Source organism: Serinus canaria, chromosome 1 (genome assembly GCF_022539315.1).
Source record: "Serinus canaria isolate serCan28SL12 chromosome 1, serCan2020, whole genome shotgun sequence".
NCBI classification, from domain to species: domain Eukaryota; kingdom Metazoa; phylum Chordata; class Aves; order Passeriformes; family Fringillidae; genus Serinus; species Serinus canaria.
In genome coordinates this window covers 98,806,808-98,821,540 of record NC_066313.1, presented here as the reverse complement: position 1 = coordinate 98,821,540, position 14,733 = coordinate 98,806,808, and the positions used below count along the sequence as shown (strand labels likewise).

The following is a 14,733-nucleotide window of genomic DNA, read 5'->3' as shown; positions in this document are numbered from 1 at the left end:
ACATTGGTCTTGTGAACATTCAGAACTATAACATTTTTCTTTCATCCACATTTAACATTATGAAACTGCAAAGACTCAGCAATAGGGCTGATGTTGTAACAGTGATTTCCTCCACTTACATACTGTTTTAATGTTTGTTTTAATATATATTATAAAATTAATTCTTACTGCTTCTGATGCAGAAAGCTGTTATAACTATTCACAAACAATTCTTAATCTAGATACTAAAGTATCAGAGTTAAAATACAGAATTTGGAACCAGGAAATGGAGTCTATTATTCATTATATACAAACACTCATGATTCTCATGTTAGAAATAACATCAGAAAGTTCTGAAGTAAAAATCAAGTTAATAATCTAGAGTTTATAGTTTTAGCTCACGGGTAATACTACAATTCTTTAAAATTCTCAAATAGAAATTATGACAAATATAAGGCATTCTTGTTCCTTTCACATGATGAACACACAGTTCACAATGACACATTTATCCTCCATGTCAACACATTTCCAGGGTAGGTCTCTCTCATTACTGTTTCATGACCCATGTTGATGCTTTGCACACAATAAGCATATAACCAAAAAAAGATTTCATAAATAAGAACTCATATCCTAGTCAGAAGTTAAATAGTACCTAGGAAAAACTGTTGGTTAGGTCCTTTCTTCCAGATTCCTGCTGCTCGTATACGTTTGAGAGAGAGTGAAAGCCAGTGCTTACATGTGAGCAGTTCTCAAGAGTTTCCATATATAGTCAGTATTACAAATAGTTATTTTTATAGCAGCACTGAACTGACTTTTCAATATATACAGAGAGGGTGTTTTCTGCTTACAGAAATTGTTCTGTTATTCTACCTTGTACTTCCAGTCTTAGCTCTCCTCCCACTCATGGTCTTGCTCCACACAGCAGAAAGAGCCACTGCTAGTGTAAGGCCAGCCTGGGACTACAGTCCACAGAACACCAGATTGGAAGGGACCCCCAAGGATCATTTGGCCCAGCCTTTCCTGGAAAAGCCACAATCTAGACAAGATGGCCCAGGACCCTCTCCAGGTGCGTCTTGCATGTATCCAGTGTTGGGGAAACCAACAGTTTCCTGGGAAGACTGATTATTCCTTCAGCCGATTGCTTCTATTGTGAAAAAATTTTCCTCTCATGTCCCATTGGAATATCCCCAGGAATAACTGGTACCCATCACCTCCTTGCCAAAGGGGGTCTCCATCTTCTTTGTAGCCACACTTTAAATACTGGAACATGATATTAATTAGATCAGTGCTCCAATAACAGTTTCCACCAAACTAGCCCAAACCTCTATTTTATAAAGAGGCTGTCTTCATACTGATCATGCAGTTTTTTACACTTCCCTGTAGCTGCTTCACTGGTAAAGAAGGCTTATGAAATCTATCATCTCAAGGGTTTTGTTAGGAATATACAGCTAGAGTATGCATTTCAATACTCAGATCTCCAAGTCTATTTATTTCCACATTATTATGAAAATACACTGATAGGATCTACGACAACATTAAAAAAGCTCTTCAATTTCTTTGTTTCAACAGCAAGTTTTGAAAACTAAGCCAGGGCACATCAGCTACATAAACAGGTTTATTGTTACTCTCATTTTAAAGTCAGACAAAAGAAATCAAAACAATATCAAGTTTCAGCTTCCATAAAATTCCAATGTAAAATGCTAAAAAAACAACTTTAACAAACTAACCATGGCTTATATATCAGATTCACTAAAACTGTCCACATTAAGTTAAAAAATTATCCTAATGCAAATATTTTTTTACTTGTGTATTTTTAAAGATAATTGCTTTCAACAGCAGGTAATGGCAGGTCCAACACCCACTGGAGTTAATTCTAAAATATCTAAAACATAGTATAGCATTTGCTCCTTGCAAGGTTTGATTACTACAGCTTTAGTTTTTTCCATGCTCCTATAAAATATGGTCTTTCACCAGTTGTAATGTGCCATTCAGTTCTTCTGCATGCTAGAAAAATCTAAGGAGCTAAATCAAGGCAACTAAGATTTTGACACAACTCTGATGCTATTATCTAAATACTACAGTTTTAGGTGAATACTGGGAAACAAGGCCATATTCCTGAGAGTTATTCAATGCGGAGACTTCTTGAGGCAAGAGATCTCTCCTTGAACAACATCTTGCCAGAAGTACAGAGGGGGGAGATTTTCTTTCCCATTGCTAGATGAGTAAAATGAGAGAAATCTTGAACACCCACACAACTAGAGGTAGTATTTAAGTCTGTACAATAGAAAAGGCCAATACTTTTCTTATTCAATCCACCTATTAAAAATGGCACTTCGTGCTTCTACTACAAACACATATATTTTATAAAAAGCTTACTTTTTTTTCACCAACTGCAGATATTTTTGCTGTTAAAAGCACACACGCTAAGACAAGAGCAATCTTAATGATCACACTGTTTTAGGCAAACCCAACAGACAATCTGAAATGCTAAATTTTCACACACTTACACCGCATCTGGGAACTAAATAGTTAAGTGTACACGTAGATAGTAAAATAAAGTGGGACTTGTAGATTGTACTAGCCAAGGAGCCAGTATCAGCTGGCCACATACAACTTGATCTTTCATTAACTGGGAGCTGGTGGTGCTTAACAATTCTCTGAAAAACAGCAGAGAGGCATGAGGAAAACAAAAGAAACTAAGAGGACAATTTTAAACTTCCCTCATGCAGTACTGCAGAGGCACTTGTAATCTGTGTTAACCAGTATGCCAATGGATTTTCCCAGCCCTCCTCTGCCGTACATTCTCTTACAGCTTATTTGAGACCTTGCAAAGCTTTACTAGATAAACACGTATTAGTAATAAATGATTCTTCCAGATGTGACCGTGACTAATGTATTACCATCCTGACAAGCCTACTGAGTACAAGCCAGGTAATAGCTTCCCTCGCCCGAGGCACAGCACCCAGGAATATGCACAATCATTACTAATTTCACCATGGCAGTTGCAGGCTGTTGCTGCCTCAGACAGCTACCTGCCGCAGCCATGGTCGGCACTGCATGATGCAGTCAGGAGGAGGATCTCTGCGAGCAAGGCTGGAGTAGTTCAGCATCAGCAACAGCGTGCAGAGCCCTCACATTCATAGAGAGAACGGAATAGGAGCTCAGCTTCTTGCTCCTCCAGCCCTAGAAAAGGCATTGCTGCAGACACACAAAACCCTGCTTGAAACAAATCCTTTCGCCTTCCATATACTCCACGGGCAGCAACCGAGGTTTCCCTGCTCACCCGCCAATATAAAAAATGAAAGCTGAGAGCAGACCAAGGAACAGCCCAGCGATGGGAATCCCGGCATCCCCCATCTTCCTAGCGGCGCGAGGTGAGGAACAGCCTTCTCTCCTGGGTGTTGTCCCCTCTGATGCTCTCCATCACCACCTGCCTACCTTGGAACAACTAGTACGTTTTCGCACAGCTGGCACCGACAGTGCAGAAGCCCAGCAACAGGGTGACTGATTAAAAAAAATAAAACAAAAGCAAAAAAAAACCCACAAAACCACACACACAAAAAACCCCAAATCCACCCAACAGCGAAACAGTGCCTCCCCCAAATCATAAAAACCCAAGGAGCATCTTTTTTAGAAAAAGCCCTAAGCGCTTCCAGTGCGACGGAAGAAGGTATCAGGGAGGAAGCGGGGAGAGCTCGCGCAAGACAAGGCACAAGGGCGGAATCCCGCGGGCGGAATCCCACGGGCGGCGCTCCCCGCACCCCGCGGCACCATCGGCGGGACCGAGGGAGGGCCGCGCCCGCCGGCACTGCCCCCTCCTGAGAGGGGCGGCCGCGGACCCCGCGCCCCGCCGGACCCTGCCGGGCACCGCAGCCTCGCCCCCAGGCCCTTCCCGGCCCCTCGGGCGCACCTGGGCTGGGAGCGGAGCCGGGCGCAGACACCGACCGGCCCCGGCGGGATGGGAGGAGGGCGGCAGGCAGTAACCAGGGAATCGCGGCTGGTTGAGGAGGAGAGGGGACGGACAGGGAGCCGAGGGAAGGGGGTGAGGCACGGGGCTGCCTCGCCGCAGCAAGAGCCCGGCAGCCAGGCGGTGACAGGTGAGGGCGGCGGGGGGGTACGGGGCGAGCCCCCAGCGCGGCTCCCCTACCTGCGCTCCGGCGCTGCCGCTGCTCTCGGTGCGCCCGCTGGAGCTTCCCCGCCCGCCGCCGCCGCCCCCTCGCTGCGCTCCCCCGCCCTCCGCACTCAGCCCACCCCGCTGGCCGCAGGACCCGCCCCCGACCTGCACTGACGTCTCCACCCACCAATAGCAGAGGACTAAGGCGTCCCAGGCCGCGCCTATGCCCATCTTGGCCAATAGCAGCTCGCCATGGATCAGTATCCCCGCCCCCGGCACCGCCCCGGTCGGGGCCGGTTGGCTTGAGGCGCAGCTGCCGCGCAGCGGGCGCGGGAGGTGCTGAGGCCGCGGACTCGAGGGTCGCGCCGGGCGGTCCCGGAGACAGGCCCGGTCATGAGGGACGGGGGGACAACACCGCAGGTGGAGGGGCGGGGGCCAGCCCCCAGCAGCAGGGCACGACTGTGAGGGATGTGTCCCTCGCTAACAGGGAGGCGGCAGGGGGCTTCTCGTGCGGGGGATTCCGCGGAACGGATGGGCTTCCTCTTTTTATTTTTTTTCATTTATTTTTTCTTTTTTTGGCATGGAAACTGGTCCCCGCCTCCGCCGCGCAGAGCCGTTTGTCACCCGGCTGCGGGGCGGGGAGGTGGGAGAAGCGCCGTAGGAGCTGCTGCCGCTTGTGCTGGATGGGTGGAGAGAAGGAGAGCGGCTGGAGAGAAAGGGATGCGAAAATTCAGTATCTCCGGTGAAAACGCCTCCAGCCCTTAAGCATTTCTCCATCCTTTTTTACAAAAATCTCATCTGGGCTTTCAGAATCTGTGGCTGGTGCCTGTAAGGCTTTCACCTTTTCGCTTTGCTCACACATAATAAGAGTTTTAAAGTAAAAGACACTTTCCAGCCGACATATCAGATGCATCACGGCAAAATGTAGCTTTGCAAATTATGGATGCTTGAACTCGACTCCCATTTTCTTGGTATGCTTCAGTGGTTATTTAAATTAGAAAAATGTTATGAAGCCCAGTGGACATAACATGCCCCAAAATCCAGCAATGGTTGAGTATTGCAACCAAAAGTATATTTCTTCTTTACAAATATATACCCTAGAAAGATCTGCACAGACAGATAGCAGAATTTAAGGCATTGCAGTGCATAAAAATCACGCTTCTCATTTTCATTTGTTGTTCCACACAGACAGCTTCATGGGCCTTGGGGCACTGAAGTGTTTTAGTTTGGATCAGAGATGCACTTTTGAAGTAAATGCTGTCATCATCTCTGCTAACAGTGCTGTAATTCAGAGTATGGAGTGGTGCTGGAGTGCATGAAATAGATCCCTTTTGTATAAAGCTAAACTAATGCATTCCAGCCACAAATGAGCACTGGGTAGGACTCAAACTGAGCTAGTCAAACTCCAGGAATCCTTGAGGTGAGTACAGCTCGAAGATCAGGCCCTCAGCACCAAGGATTGCTCCACAGGTCTGTTAGAGCTTGGCGCTTGGCAGTGAAGTTGGAGATTTGGAGCTTTGTAGTTCAGAAGGAAGGTCCCAGGGGATTTCTAGTGTAACATCTGAAAGTAACATCTGATTCCTGGTTCACAGCTGGCAGTCAACTGATACCTAAAAACTTTGATGCTTAAAAGTCTGCCAGAACTCCCAGTTCATGTATGGATGATCCCATATTCTTATGTTAGGAGTACATCACACTGTCCACAGCTATAAGGATAACTTGAGCTGAGTAAAAAATGTGCTACCACTGCTGCTGATGCAGATATTGTCAATGGCTTCTGTGGTCCTTATTAATCTCCCTACACCTGAAACAGATTCCAGGATAGAGGGCAGTGGTGCTGCAAGTTTAAAATGAAGATAAAGGGCTGGGTAGTGGTTTCATGATTAAAAATAACTGAATGAACTTCCAATAACATATGTTAGTAATGAAAACATTTTTTTATCAGTGTATCTTGTCATTTTAATATGAGGCCAGATTGTAAGAAATGTAGCACACATAAAGTTTTCGTAAGAAAGCACATAGAGAACCACTGTGGTAGCAAAATCAGAGCTGAGAGATTCTTTCTTACAACATACACAAAATAGATCTCTTTTTCTTACAATGCTTCTCACAGGCAACCAGTTTCATACACTAACATGACGTAGTTACTCCTTTTACTGAGATCTGTCTCCTTATGGAAGGTGTGTGTGAGATAAATATGTTATTTGATAGATAAGATAAAACACTTTCTTATAAACTTTAATCTTGAGGAGCTTGACTACAGACAGCAGTCCATAATTTTACATGTCTGAAATCAAACATCGTAGCTCACTTGTCTTCTAGGTTACTTTCATATTCATCATCATATTTTTTGCCCTCATCTTGTGGTTGTAACAGAAATGTTAGAATACAAGAGGTCTTTGTTTACTGTCTCCAAAAGTATAAGGCTAATTTAACTCAGTTATAAAAATGGAATTTTCTAATGAACCCTTCAAATCAGGCATGATGTGGAGGCCAAACCCTTTTTTACTGATACTCACATCTGTTATAAAGATTTTCTTTTGGCAAGCTAGACTGCATTTCACAAAGTCACTAAAACAAAATATAGGAAAAAAATAAGTCTTACTAGGGGAAGCAATCATATATGACTCTGAATACAAGTAAGCAGGTCTCATTCATAACAAGATATCTTTTGTTAGACAAACTTCCTGTTAAAAAAAGGGGAAACACCCAAGTTTCCTAAGAGCCACCTAGGCGTTTTCTCCAGGAACTCCTAAGAGGATTGTGGAGTGATGAAGGCCAGAGGCAAACACCTGAAGGCAGCAGCCAGATTGTCTTGACTTCAGTTTTTGTCCCCAGACACTAGCTGGCTCAGTGTCAGGCTGGCCCTCCAATGCAGATCAGAGCAGTCTGATCTGTTCTGCTGGAAACGGTGAGAAGTGCCAAGTCCCACACTGTCCTACTTCTCTGGAGCACCTGTGAGTCACCACTTAGCTGGGTGCAAAGGCAACTCCTGGTTTGGTGGCCGACCAATGTCATACAGCCTGGAAGGAGATACATGCTTACCCACTGCATCTGTATTTTCACTGATACAAAGAGCCAGGTAGGAATAATTGAGTAATGAGCATTAGTTTAGTGAGGTGTGAATGGTATATAAATGGGCCAAAATACTATCCTGGCATTAGAAGAGCCTTTAAAAGGGCAAAAATCAATGGGAGTTTTTCTTAGCTGAAAAGAGCAGAAATTGGCACATGGATAATAGCAGAATATTCATTTCTTCTTTCTTGCAATGACATTTCATTACACACAGAAGAAAGAAAAACCATGAAATAGTCAATAGATATTGTTTCTTTCCTAAGGTCTTAAGAGAAAACAGTGTAACAAAAGGGAGTGATGCTGGTTTTATTCTTGTTCTCAACAAACTGGCTGTTGCTTTCCTGGGAACCAAGCTCTCAGTTGAGCAATCAGTACTTTTAAAATAATTTTATGGTGAATTTCCTATACAGTGTTGCACTTTTAATATACACAATAGTCACAGTTCTCAGGTGGCAGAGTCTGCACTGACATCCTTTTACAAAACTTTTCCTAAAATGTATATTTCAAAATGTGTAATTTGCAAGTATTGCTCTTGATCGTTTAATTTTGAAGATTAGGCTCATGATCAAAGAGCTACAGCTTTATTCCTTCCTGCGCAATCATTTCCGTGCAAGGACTGCAAATCAATTCTTTCTTCCTTCATTTGGTGGGCAATGCAATCAAAATAGCAAGTGGTTCACTCCACAAGATTTTCCTGGTATGGGTGTGGTGTGTGTGCTGGTAGGGATGGGGGGTTTCTGCACATCCCTGAGACAGAAATACAGGCAGCTCTAGCCAGCACTTCTAAGCTAGATGAAGTCCTTCCAAGAGCAGGAAAGTAACAGAAGAAATAGTACTTGGTTTTTAAGAAATAGTCGTACTGTCTTCTCTAACAAGACTTGTTTAGGCTATGAAAAGTACCAGTGATCTAGAGCTTACCTACTCTCTGCCTCTTAGTTTAAAAATAGGTTTTCTGTGCTGCTTAACCACCTGCTGTATTCTCCCCCTATGCATTAGCACTGCCCTTTCTGCTGGCTCCCTAAACATACGTGGGTAGATCGCGAGATACACATTCTGCTTTTACAGAGGCAGGACTCAGCCTAATTATAACCTGCAGGATCAGAATGTGACTGTTTTGACTTGCAGAAGCAAAGATGAATAACTGAGTTGTTGGCATTTAATTTTAGATATTCTGAACTCAGTCCTCTTTTTACTGTAATTTATTGTACTTATGACAGTGCTAGTACCTGAAGAAAATTACCTATATGTGCAAGTGATCATTTGCATTGTATTTTCCAATGAAGTAAATTGACTTTTAGCAAAGTAAAAATACTTTTGCTGTTCTTTTGTTAATCTAAAATCAGTGTGGTTTTGTTGTTTCTCTATGACAAGAAAATAGTAGACAGAATAAAGTTTAAAAATGTTTTTACCAGACTACAGTAATTTAGAAAATCTGACATTTCAAGAGCTGAACATCTTTATTTCAATATTAATGACCAGTTGTGGTTAATGGATTTCGTTCATCCTAATAACTCTTACTGTGTGTAATAGGCACCTTCAGTGTTTACATAGGTAGCTTTTCCCATGATGTATTTCATCCTTGAGCATAATTTATAGTTCTGTGTCAGCATTTGGTTGGAACAACACAGGGGTAAGATGACATGATTGCAGGGTGGCTTTCAGGGTGGTAGTCTGTGTGTAAAGCTCTTGAGGGCAATTCCTGGTTGTCTAGACCCTTCAATGCTGCAGTCCCCACCTTCATCTCAGAACAATGGTACTGACATATATCATTACAGACTAGCACATCACTTTGTTTTCCACCTGTTTTTCCCCCATGCAGCCCTGCTGTCCCTAGCAATGATGTCAGAATACGTGTCCCTATGGTGTCCCTAGCAATGATGACAGGTTAGATAGGATAGCTCACATATTTTTGTAGTGATTATTTTCTTAAAATCAGTCCCATTTTCAGAACATTTGTAGCTTTACATAAACAGTTTCCCAAAGCATGTCCCTTTCATTATATTTAAATACTTTCCTTCAGTGTCTGACTTCTCCTTCTTATTCCTTTATCTCTTGATTGCATTTAAACTATGTAGTTACTATTGTTTTCAACCATATTAGCAGTATCTCCCATTTGGGGGCTCTTTGGACTTAATTTTTAAGAGACAATGTTTCCATATAAAAGAAGAATCACCCTTCTTTCTATAAGAACTATAATATAAATTTGTTAATTATCTTTCTAAGCCAAGCCTCATGGAGAGTCCATGCTTCTACATTTAGTGTCTGTATACACAATCAAAAAACTTCACATAATATATTAAATACTGCACCTAGGTTGATGTACCACTAATTATAATCGCCAATTAAATAAAAATACAATTTTGTTTAAATGTATTTTTAGTAAGGGGAAAGATGTGTATGTGTTTTTGTAGCCTGACATACAAAAGGTTATGTTCTGAAATTTGAATTTAAATATAGCAGAGAAAAAGGGATTGCACAAGAGTATCAATGCAGTTGAGATGTTTCAATTTCTATTTATTGTAACATGTATTATCATCACAATTTTTCTTAAATAGAGTCTTACTCTTGGACAGAATTCTTAAGTAGATGGATCAAGTTCATACAAACACTAAATAATAGAATAATCCTTGCTTCCTCCTGCCTTATAATTCAAGGGTTTATAGTAAGAGACCATCGGGAAAGGATGAAGTAGTTCACACACATGATAGACAATTGGCTAGATGGATCCAAATTTGTAGCATTATGGCAGAGGTTTTTGAGGAAAACACTGAAGTGGCTTTCCTGATGTTTAGAGGAACTCAGCAAGAACACATAGGAGCACACAAGAGATAACATGTGCATTCCTGAATTTAGGATGTGCATTCCTGAATTTTTAACACCCATCCACCCTGGGGAGGGTGGATGTGAGAGCTTGGGAGATGATATAGTGGGGACAAACAGTAAAAGGACTTCCAAATGAAGACAGTGTATCCTAGTGCTGTAAAGATGGAGGGAACAAAGAGAGGGTTGTAGGAAACAAAGATTTAGAACTTGCCATTTCCTACAGTCATGATGAATTATTAAGGTAGTTGGTGTCAAGGGTAAGAAAACAGATGTTGCAGCAATAAATGTGTGGCATAATGAAAATTTGGATGAGTTTAAAGTATGCATATAAATGCAGAAACCCTTCTATTGGAAATGTTAGAGAAAATTCTTGTTAGGATTTCAGCATAATTTGGCTATGAAAAAAAGATGGAGGTGGAAAGTGCAGATAAGTGGCAGGCTAGATGTGATTTGTCATGGTGACTGCAAAGGAGATGCAACTGAAATTGCTGTTTTAAACACATCATTCTTGGGGTCATGTCCCTGGAGAAAAAACCTGAGCCAAATTTTCTGAGGCTTTCCTTTGAATAAAAACAGTCAGATCTGCAGTGAAGAGATGAATATTCAAAATAATAACTAAATCATCATAGGGTCACATTGTCATAAATACTGGAGGTGGGTCTTGAAAGAACACCAAGTGACATGAAGTGGTAATGTGTAGATGCACAGAGAGAAAACAACAAAAAAAAAAAAAAGAAAAAATCATGGAAATCTAAGTAAGACAAGGTTTCAGTAATGGATTGTTAATTTTCAACTTTAGCTCAGTTCAAAACCAGTAACAGTCAAAGGTAAAAGCAGATGATGTCATGTCTAAGGGGAGAAACCTAGTTTACAGAGGTTCTGGAATGAAGGTGGAGAGGAGGTAAGTTTAATGAGCTTGGAGATGGGAATGAGGAGCAGAGCAGTTTGTAGCTGGTGAGAAAGGGGGATCAGAAAAAGAATGTTTTTGGTGGGAGCGTGAGAACTGAAGGAGGAGTGAACAACAGTTTGCTCAGGATGGAAGAACTGAGGCAAATGGAGGAGTTGGAAAAGAGAAATTCTTAAGGTGTGACATGGAAAAAGGAAAGGAGTTGCAGAAAGGGAAGTGATGGAAAGCACATGTCTTCATGTAGAAGACATTGGTGAGATCCCAATGTGGAGAGTGAAGGAGATGCAGAGTAGAGAGGAGCGGAGTAAAAGGGAGGATGATTTAGGGTAGCTAAAATCCTATTTGAGGTGTTCCCCAGCTGGAGAATGGAGAATTACCTAACCAGGAAACAGGAAAAAAAAAAAAAAAAAGGGAAAAAAAAAAAAAAAAAGGATAAAAAAAGCTTGCAGCGGCAAAAAGGGGTGAAGTGAAGAACATAGAAAATTAACAACAACAATCCTTGGGATAAAAAGAGAAAGGAGAAATGAAGAAATCTGGGAAAAAGAGAAGGGAGACAAATACCAAGAATTACTGATCACCTGAAAATTGTGGAAGGATTGACTGACAAGGCTTGAGGGAGAAGATGGCCTCAAGTATGAGGGTGCAAGGTACATGATCATTGTTTAAAAGGGAGGAACACAGCATCAGAGATTCAAGAATATGGCTGATGAAAATCAGTGCAAGGCTGTAAGCTGCGGTATAGGCTGAACTGAAGGAGGAATGAACACAGAAGGGAGACATGGGACTCTTCAGCTAAAGGCTCGGTGAATTGGTAAAGAGTTACATGGGATACAGTGAAAATAAAATAATGCCTTGAGCTGAAATAAAAGGACAAGGCTGAAGATGGAGAGCAGACAGAAAGAAAATGATAGGGGGGAGTGAGTAGGGTCATAATTAATGCTGCAAATAATGGAGAAAAAGGGATGTAGCCTGGGAGGAGTATGGACAGGGAAAGAGTAAAAGTCCATTGTGACTGCAATGAAATGTATCTGGGGAGATAGAAATGAATGGAAAAGAGAAACTTCTGAAAGAGATGGAAGATAAAAAAAGACTTGGTGAGGGTGAAAGGAACGACATATGAAAAAGCCATGGCTGACAGGGGTTTTTTACAGAGACAAAGAAAGTGGGAGGAAAGAAGGGTGTAGGTGTGAAATTTGAAGCTGCAAAAGAAGACAGGTAGAAGCAGTAAGAAAGGGAGATGTAGCATAAAGACAAAATTTTCGAACTTGGATGGTAAAAATAATGATCTTAAATTCTGTTTAGCCATCTTAGTAGAAGGTGGCTTTAAAGCAGAGTCCCTCAAAATATTTTTCTTTTTTCTTTCCAGACATCATCTGCAAATAGTTACTTAGATGTGTGGGCTTTTCTCTGGAGAGTGCAGTGGGAAATGAACTACAGATTCCTACTCTGTCATCTTCAGTGTGTTCATTGGTGGAAAGGCTGATAGAAACTATATTTAATAAAATATCAGGTGATTCATTTAGCTGAGAGAAGGAATAGATGTTAATAGTGCCATTCCTAAACAATTTTAGATCTTTCCATTTCACCACATTTGGCAGGTCTGTTTGGATCGTGCCTAATACAGACTTCAGCCTGAATGCAACCTAAATGGCTGAGACCAGGTTTATCTCAGCAGTCTGCACTGGAGGGCTCTGCTGCTTGATAATAATGTTGGTTTCTGTCTTAGGGACTTTCCTGTTTCTGCAGCTGCTTCTGCTTTGTTTGGAAGTGGACTTTTTTTTTCCTGGACATGGGCCTTGCTATGCTTCTGTCACCGGGAGTTTGGGTTTCTGCAGAGAACAGTCCATAAAACCATGCCCAGAGATCAAAAGGAGCTTTCCCATGTGAGCACAGAACACCCACTGGCAGAGTGAGTTCCTTCTAATGCTCCTGGCAGGCAGCTTTGGCTTCTGTGAAACTCAAAGTGTGTGTTTTTACGTGCAAAGCTGTGGGACGGGATCCATACATCGCTCAGTCCCTGGAATGGCTCAGCAGCTGGGGCTCTTTGGTGAGGGGCTTCTGCTCTCACCTGTCCTGGGCAAAGGTCTGCTGGTCTCACGTCCTGCATGCTCACCATGGTGCTCTCCACCAGCATTTGTATTTCAGTCATAATGCCCACAAAAAACCTGTTTCCAAGAGAAGCTTTCTCCTTCCTGTTTTTGAGAAGGGATTTGGTTGTTAAGCCTGGGGAGCTGCAGCAGTCTGTGGTTCTGATTTGTTTTCTAGGAATGACTAAGAGAGGAGGAGTTTGTACTCTGACTAAATTCTGATGACACTGTTAGCAACCACATTGCTTTAACTGTACATGAGCTTGATGAAACTATGTTTTTAATCTTGCAAAACCCTCCTCAGTTTCTGATGTTTCTTCTCACATACATGATGTTATTTTCCATTTTTAGCTTCAATCCTTTTGGGTTTGGCATACAGGGTTTTCCAGAAATATTTTCAAATGGATTTTCTCAACTTAGTAAACCAATTACTTTCATATATTTTCATTGTTGGCTAATGTCTGAAGATTTCTTGTTTAGAGTAAAACCCCTTGACCCTGGTTAAAACCAACATTTTGTTTTACTATATAAGTATCTTAAAAGTGAAATGTATTAAATCAGAAAAATTAGGAACTACTATGGTGGAGATTTTGCTTTCAAGTTCTAGCAAAGAATGCAGAGAAAAAAGTTCAAGTATTGATTAGGATAATGGGATGTGGGATTAATGACTTGGTTGGAAGCTGCATCAGAAAAAAGATGGTGATTTGAATCCTCAGAGGCAAAATGAATGAATTACACAGTAGCTGGTTTTGGTTCAGAATGATGGCTGTCCCAGATTAGCTTCCCTGGTATCATTTTAACAGCATCCAGCCACAACAGTGAACAGTTTCTTGTGTTTAGTCCCCAACCAGGAAAAAAAAGTCTAAGAAAAAAATCTGGATGTGCAGCCTGATACTCACTGTTGAAAATCTGAAAACATAAGGCTGCAGTTCTCCATTGTGGACCACTCCCTGGTGAAACTAATATATTTTTCTCAAAAACTGTGTTGGAACTAGTTATCCTGTACTGCAGTGACATCTACTGAAGAAAAGCAAAAAAGTCTTGGGAAAGCAGTCTGCTTTTCTAAAACATAATCCAAACATCAGGGATTTAATATATTATTGAACACTGAGTGGTTTAACATTTTTCCCTTTGTCAATTTCAGAGCTATTACTGTCTGGTTTTTAGGAAGCACCCATCATCACCATGTTCCCAGACTTTAAACACATAACTCATGTATTCTGTGATCTGTATGCAAATAATTCCTGAAAGGCTGTGGTTTAGTTTTAGTTCATTCTACATTTGAGAATGGAAGTAAAGGGACTTTTTTTCTCACTGAAGGAGGGTAGAGATTAGAATTAAGGGGGCTGGCAAGCACAAATATTGTTCAGACAGAGCTGGCTGCTGTGTGCCACAGCAGGTGGAAAGGACAAGGGAATCGTTCTTCTGCTACTAAAGTGAACTGCTTGTAGTTTTATTACCTTTAGGTGGAGCATATTTGAATACGTGCTTTCTTTATGTCTCCTCTTGCAGCAAGCAGTGTTTTATACTGAAAATGAACTACTGAATTGCAGAAGACTAAAGGATTGCATTGTGTACAGCTGCTTGTAGGGGAGATCTGCTTGATTTCCTGGCAAAGCTTTGTGGTCTGTAGCTGCCTCATCCAGATACTTCCATCTCTTTCTTCCAGGGAACTGGATTATTGGATCTAATCTTCTTGCCATTGGCAGCAGTGTATGCAAGTCTCTGGATGAGGAGAAAAATGGGAT

At 41.7% G+C, this 14,733-nt stretch overlaps 1 protein-coding gene across 1 annotated transcript in view; it reads right to left on the bottom strand.

Moving 5' to 3' along the window:
- Positions 1-4,197, bottom strand: part of CDKL5 (cyclin dependent kinase like 5) — a 131,145-nt gene extending 126,948 nt beyond the window's left edge. The window contains exon 1 of the mRNA XM_050971211.1: positions 4,127-4,197. The gene's annotated coding sequence lies outside the window, so the exon portion shown is untranslated. The remainder of the gene's footprint in view (positions 1-4,126) is intronic.
- Between the last annotated feature and the right edge of the window lie 10,536 nt (positions 4,198-14,733).